Below are 7,282 nucleotides of genomic sequence, written 5' to 3'. Positions count from 1 at the left end.
TAAGGAGGGACATCTGGCTAATAACTGCGGGGAAACGTTCAATCAGAGCAGAACAACATCGGAAGCTGCAGGAAACAGAGCATTTGGCACTCAGAGGAATGAGACTAGAGCATCCGTGGGCCTGCATGCAATTAGAGATCATTATGATGGTTTACAACAGGAGTTTGAAGTGGAAGGTAAAGTTATTTCTGGAAAATTTCCTGTTGGTACTTTTACAGCAAATGTTTTGTTTGATTGTGGAGCAGATAGGTCTTTTATTTCTAGTGCTTTTCTCCGCATGTCTTCTACTTCTTTGAAACCTCAAAAATCCCATTTGTGTATCAATTTACCTGATGGTACACCTTACCTGTGTGACCGTATCTTTTATGATTTTCCATTGGAGATTTGTGGGAATCTTTTACCAGCTGACTTAATTCAATTCGATTTGGGAACTTTCGATATCATTTTGGGTATGGATTGGTTGGAGAGATATTCAGCGGAGATTTTGTGTAAGGAAAAGGTTGTTAGAATAAAAACTCCCGAGGGAATAAAGTGCATTCAAAAGAACTCAAGATCTCAGCTAGAGACAATTTCTGTAATTCAAGCAACACAAATGATAAAACAAGGAGATGAAGGGTTCTTATGTTTTGTTACTACTAAAGAAGTAAAACCTAAACCTGGTTTGCAAGAAACCCCGATCGTGCAAGAATATTCTGATGTGTTTCTTGAAGAATTACCCGGTATACCTCCAAAAAGAGAAGTAGACTTCCATATTGACCTTATTCCTGATATTACCCCTATTTCTAAAACTCCTTACCGTTTTGCTCCAGCTGAATTGGCTGAGCTGAAGAAGCAGCTAGATGAATTGCTTGAAAAAGGTTTCATTCGACCTAGTGTTTCACCATGGGGAGCTCCGGTTCTCTTTGTCAGAAAGAAAGATGGGAGTATGAGGCTATGCATTGATTATAGGGAGATCAATAAGATTACCATCAAGAATCGTTATCCTTTGCCAAGGATAGACGACCTTTTTGATCAGTTGGGGGGAGCAAGGGTCTTTACGAAGATAGATTTGAGGTCTGGTTATCATCAATTGAGGATTGCTGAAGAAGATATTCCTAAGACTGCATTCAGAACCAGATACGGGCAATATGAGTTTCTAGTAATGCCATTTGGTCTAACGAATGCTCCAGCAGCATTTATGGACCTCATGCAAAGATATTTCAACCCTTACCTGGATAAGTTTGTGGTTGTGTTTATTGATGATATATTGGTGTATTCGAAGAATGAAGAGCAACATGAGAAGCACTTAAGGATAGTTTTAGAGAAGTTGAGAAAAGAGAAACTTTTTGGCAAGTTTAGTAAATGTGAATTTTGGTTAGAAAAGATATCTTTCTTAGGGCACGTTGTTTCGAAGGATGGAATTTCTGTTGACCCTGAAAAGATTAAGGCAGTGATGGAATGGCCGAATCCAAAGAGTGTTACTGAAGTAAGAAGTTTCTTAGGCTTGGCAGGCTATTACAGGAAGTTTGTGGAAGATTTTTCTAAAATTGCCCGACCGTTGTTTGAGTTGCTTAAAAAGGGAGTTCGGTTTCAATGGGGCGAGAAGCAGAGTAAATCACTGGAAGAGCTTAAGAGGAGACTTACGACGGCACCTGTGTTGATCATGCCCGACTGTGGGAAAGCATTTGAGGTATATTGTGATGCATCGAAGGAAGGTTTGGGATGTGTGCTAATGCAAGAAGGCAAAGTAGTAGCTTATGCGTCAAGGCAATTAAGGCCACACGAGCTGAATTATCCAGTACACGATATTGAACTAGCAGCCGTAATTTTTGCCCTGAAATTATGGAGACATTATCTCTATGGAGTACCATGCAAGATCTTCACTGATCATAAAAATTTGAAATATGTCTTCACTCAAAAGGAGCTGAATATGCGACAAAGGCGGTGGCTGGAAATCATTAAAGACTTTGATGTTGACATAAATTATCATCCTGGAAAAGCAAACAAAGTGGCAGATGCATTGAGTAGAAGGCCGAGGATATCTGTAAATGCTATAATGACGGTACCTTGGGAACTATACCGAGAAATTCAGAAGTTAGATCTAGAAATTGTTCATCACTATCATGTTGTTGAGTATTTGGGAGCAATGAGTATACAACCGACTTTGTTCGAAAGAATTATAGAAGCACAACAAGAAGATCCCGAGATAATCGAGTTAATCATTCGAGTTCAAAGGAAAGAGACAGAAGCGTTCGAAATGGGTGAGAAAGGTGAACTAAGAATGAAGGGGGGATTGTGTATACCAGACAACACAGAGCTGAAAGAAGAGATTTTGAAAGAAGGACACCAAGGAATGTTTCACATACACCCTGGTAGAGATAAGATGATTGAAGAATTAAGGAAATTATTTTGGTGGAAAGGTATGAGAAAAGATGTAGCTGAATTTGTATCCCGGTGTTTGATTTGCCAGAAGGTGAAATTTGAAAGGCAGAAGAGTCCTGGACTACTTCAACCACTAGAAATTCCAGAATGGAAATGGGATTCCATATCCATGGATTTTGTAGTTGGATTACCAAGAACGCAACGAGGAAATGACACAATTTGGGTAATAGTTGACAGATTGACCAAAGTTGCAAGATTCCTGCCAATGAAGGGAACATGGTCAGTAAAACAATTGGCTGATGCTTATGTTCGAGAAGTTATAAGGTTACATGGAGTACCGAGAACAATTGTGTCTGACAGAGACCCAAAATTTTTGTCACGATTTTGGGAAAAGTTGCAAGAAGCATTCGGATCGAAGCTATGTTTAAGTACTGCATTTCATCCTGCTACTGATGGCCAAACCGAAAGAACCATCCAGACATTAGAGGATCTTTTGAGATGTTGTATTCTTGAATTTGGTGGTTCATGGGAACAGAAATTGCCTTTGATAGAGTTTTCATACAACAACAGCTATCAAACCAGCATCAAGATGGCACCAAACGAAGCCTTATACGGGAGAAAATGTCGAGTGCCGTTATGTTGGGATCAGATGGACCGAAATGTACCTGGAGGACCAGATCTTATCCAAGACTCTATTGATAGCTTGAGGGTAGTGCAAGAGAATATGAAGGCAGCACAAAGTAGACAGAAGAGTTATGCAGACAACCGTCGCAGAGCTTTGCAATTTGCTGAAGGTGACAAAGTATTTCTAAAGATTTCACCAACGAAAGGAGTCCAACGCTTTGGGATAAAAGGGAAATTAAGCCCTAAATTTATCGGACCTTTTGAAATTTTGAAAAGAGTAGGGGAGGTGGCATACGAACTAGCTTTACCCCCGGGTTTAGCTAGAGTTCATAATGTATTCCATGTTTCTCAATTGAGAAAGTATATCCACGATCCATCCCATGTGTTAGTTCACGAACCCCTCCAAATTGATGAAAACCTAGCTTATGAAGAAAGACCAATTAGAATTTTGGATCGTCAAGTGAAAGAATTGAGGAATAAAAGAATACCTCAAGTTAAAGTGCTATGGTCGAACCATCATATCGAAGAAGCAACTTGGGAAAGTAAAACTGATATGAGAGAACGCTATCCCCAGTTGTTCATTTAGGTTCAAGTTTCGGGACGAAACTATGTTAAGGGGGGAAGAGTTGTAACAGACCGTTTTTCTTAATCTTAAATATTTTGACAAATTCAATAATCGTTTCGTTTTATTATTTTCTTTTTAATGCCATTTCGAAATTTTATTCCAATCGTTTTTAAGTTCTCGATTTTCCTTTATATAAAATTTATTTCTCTTAAAATAAATTATCTAAATATAAAGTCTAGCTGAATTACCTACAATAACTTAATCTTTTTATTTCCTATATTAAAAAATATATATATATAATAATAATAATTAAAAAAAAAAAATCTAAAAATCTAAAAAGTGGGCGGCAAGACTAAGTAAACTAGGTGCCAAAGTAATTAATTTAGTCTTATCCATTACATAAAACCAAGAATAAAGATCTTGGATTTTTTGTATTTCTTGCTCATGAAGTAAAATTTAATAATAGATAATTTTGCAATCAATAGCCTATAAATTAACCAAGTGTGCCGTGGGAAAAATGGGAGAGGAAAAAAAAAAATCAGAAAATTTATTCCTAAAAGCAAATTTCTAAAGAAAAATTCTAAAAAAACCCTACAAAAATTCCTAAAAATTCTCAAAAATTTTCTAATAATAGTATTTAGTGTTAATTATAGAAATTCAAGGAGAGAAAGCTAATTTTGTGGCTAGAAATTCTACAACAAAGGGAATTAATTAATAGTGATATTATTAAAGGTATAAATTCTTACATATATTTATTTACATGAAATTATGCTCATAAATTTTTATATGTGTTTATTATATTTAAATTTAATTTTCTGCAAATTTTGGTGAATTAATTCGTTGTAATTTAATTTATATGATTTATTCTTTGAAATTGCCAAAAACCGCAAAATCTGAAATAATTTAAATTAAAATAGTAAATATTAATATTTTTAAACGAAATGTTTTCTGTACATATATATATATGAGATATAGATTGTGTATTAATTTCGTGAAATATTATTGAGTATAAATATTATTATTAGTTTTTTCTAAAAAAACAAACCGCAAAATCTGAAATAATTTTAATTAAAATAGTAAACATTAATATTTTTAGACGAAAATTTTTCTGTACTTATATATATATGAAATATAAGTTGTGTATTAATTTCGTGAATTATAGTGGAGTATAAATATTATTATAAATTTTTGCTAAAAAACGCATAAAATAAGGAAATTCATAAATTTGGGTTAAAAATAATTCTGGAAAAAAAAATAATTTATTTTAGTGTTACTGTATTTTCATTTCATTTAAATTATTTTTTTTGTAAAATTTTGTGATATTGAAATTTTAAAGAAATAAATTAATAAATTAAATTGTTATTGTAGGCAAAAAGAAAGAAAATTGAAATAATAATTAAAATTAATTTATTTTGGTGAATAAAAATATATACCAACTTATTTAATAAAAATTTATTTATTTTAAAATATTTCGTGTAGATTTTGATCTTAACAAAATTAATTATTCATGTACAAAATTTAAAAATAAGTTATTAAGAAAATAATAAAGCATAATTGAAATCTATCTATAAATAAATACTAAAGACCCATTTTAGTTTTGATTTAGTTTAATAATAAATGAATATTTATATGCAAGATGTTATAAATTTATTGTATGTTATTGTAATATTGCATTTATATGAAAACAGTAACATGATAATAAAAAGGCTTGATAGTAAGGAAATGCCGAACCATGCTTCCGGCATGAAAAAAACGTGGGACGTCTTTTCCGGCACGTAAAATACGGCGAACACAGTAAGGTTGTTTAACCTGATCTGTGGCTCGAGCAACATTATACTGGAGGAGTGACGACTCCCACTAAGTTAGGGGTTTTGGTTTACCTCACCCTAACAGGCCCTTACATATATCAAACAAAGATCATATGTGTTGCATTCATTAAATAAGTAATCGGATTCCACGCCCTAACACTCAAGCAGAAGTGTTAGTAAATCACGCCTTGGTACTCAAGCAGAAGGACCAGAAGTTTAATATATATAAATGAATCTAATATAAAAAAAATGTATTCCCTATAATACATAAAATACCTTGCATATTATTTATTGTGATGCACTTATTTTTGCTTATTACTTATTGTCGTGCCTATACTATCAATACTTGTATATTGGCGGTAAGTTTTTATACTCGGTTTTTTTTAAAGCTGACCGATTTCCATCTGCTGTTCCCATATTTCGGGAGCAGATGCTGCAGGTAATTTTACATGAAGTTATTAAGAAGCTATTGTATTGTCTATATGATGTTAGTATATATGTAGTTTATATTACGAGTATGTAAAAACGATAATTATGTATTAAAGAAAGATGTAATACGTAAAATTATATTTTAATGATTTAAGTTTTCTTTGTTTTTATTGAAAATTCTGTTTTGTCTTATTTGTTTTTCGCAATAATCACGGTACGATAGACTTCCGCTTAGCATTACTTACTATTATATTACATTAAACCTATATTTGGAAAAGGAATGTCCGTTACATCCTCCTTCTCAACGCAATGCACCTTCTGCTGGTCTTCTTGGTCCGCGACCGGCACAAAGTTATCACACCGGGACTAGTGCTTCTATGAATTATATTCCTACGGCCATCGATCATGCTATGAACACTCTCTCTTTGTCTACTCCGGATGAGCAATTTTACATGGATACCGGTGCCACATCCCACATGACTCGATCTCAAGGTACTTTACTTCCTTAATTTCCTTTAAAGCATCAACTCAATAATGCTGTTGTTGTCGATAACGGCAATTTGATTCCAATTCTTGGTCACGGGCATATTTCTTTTCCTTACTCCCGAAAATCTCTTACCCTCAAAATTTTCTTACATGAACCTAAACTTATTAAAAACCTTATTTCTGTTCGTAAATTCACTCATGATAATATGGTTTCCGTTGAATTTGATCCTTTTGGATTTTTTGTGAAGGATTTGGCCACGAGGAGCATCGTTCTGAGGTCTAATAGCACGGGTGATCTTTATCCTTTTCCATCTACACATGGAGCTTCTCATACTTCCTCCACATCATCAGCTTTTTCCGTTTTTTCTTCTAGTATTTGGCATTCCCGTTTAGGACATCTGGGCAATGCAGTTTTAAATTCCTTGTATTCTTCTTGTTTAATTCAATGTAATAAAGATCCTCATTTTGTTTGTCATTCATGTCCTTTAGGGAAACACATTCAATTACCTTTTGTTAATTCTATGTCTATGAGTTCTAAGCCTTTTGATATTGTTCATAGTGATTTGTGGACATCTCTTTCTAGTCCATCGGGATATAAATATTACGTTCTTTTTCTTGATAATTATACTAATTTTTTGTGGACTTTTCCTTTATTTCGCAAATCTCAAGTTTATGATGTGTTTGTGAATTTCAATACTTTTGTTAATACCCAATTTGAGCTTAATAAAAAATCTTTCCAATGTGATAACGGGGTGAATTTGACAATATGTTTCATCAATTTTGTACTAGTCGAGGCATTACTCTTCGTTTTTCTTATCCTTACACATCTTCTCAAAATGGCAAATCTGAACGCAAAATCCGCTCCATCAATAACATAATTCGTACTCTTTTGTGTCATGTTTCCCTTCCTCCGTCTTTTTGTCCTCACGCCTTAAACACGGCTACTTATCTCCTTAATATTCTCCCTTCTAAACTTCTTGGCAATCTCACTCCCACTAACTTTCTTTAT

The 7,282-nt window shown here is 33.8% G+C and overlaps 1 long non-coding RNA gene across 1 annotated transcript; it reads left to right on the top strand.

Annotated features, from left to right (window-relative positions):
• The first annotated feature begins 3,903 nt into the window (after nt 1-3,903).
• On the top strand, nt 3,904-6,861 carry LOC130828232 (uncharacterized). Its single transcript, XR_009047347.1, has 3 exons — nt 3,904-4,282; nt 5,789-6,279; nt 6,522-6,861. It is a non-coding gene; the product is annotated as an uncharacterized LOC130828232 (long non-coding RNA).
• The last annotated feature ends 421 nt before the right edge of the window (nt 6,862-7,282 follow it).

Source organism: Amaranthus tricolor, chromosome 12 (assembly GCF_026212465.1).
Source record: "Amaranthus tricolor cultivar Red isolate AtriRed21 chromosome 12, ASM2621246v1, whole genome shotgun sequence".
NCBI classification, from domain to species: domain Eukaryota; kingdom Viridiplantae; phylum Streptophyta; class Magnoliopsida; order Caryophyllales; family Amaranthaceae; genus Amaranthus; species Amaranthus tricolor.
This window is presented reverse-complemented; position numbering and strand designations above follow the sequence as displayed.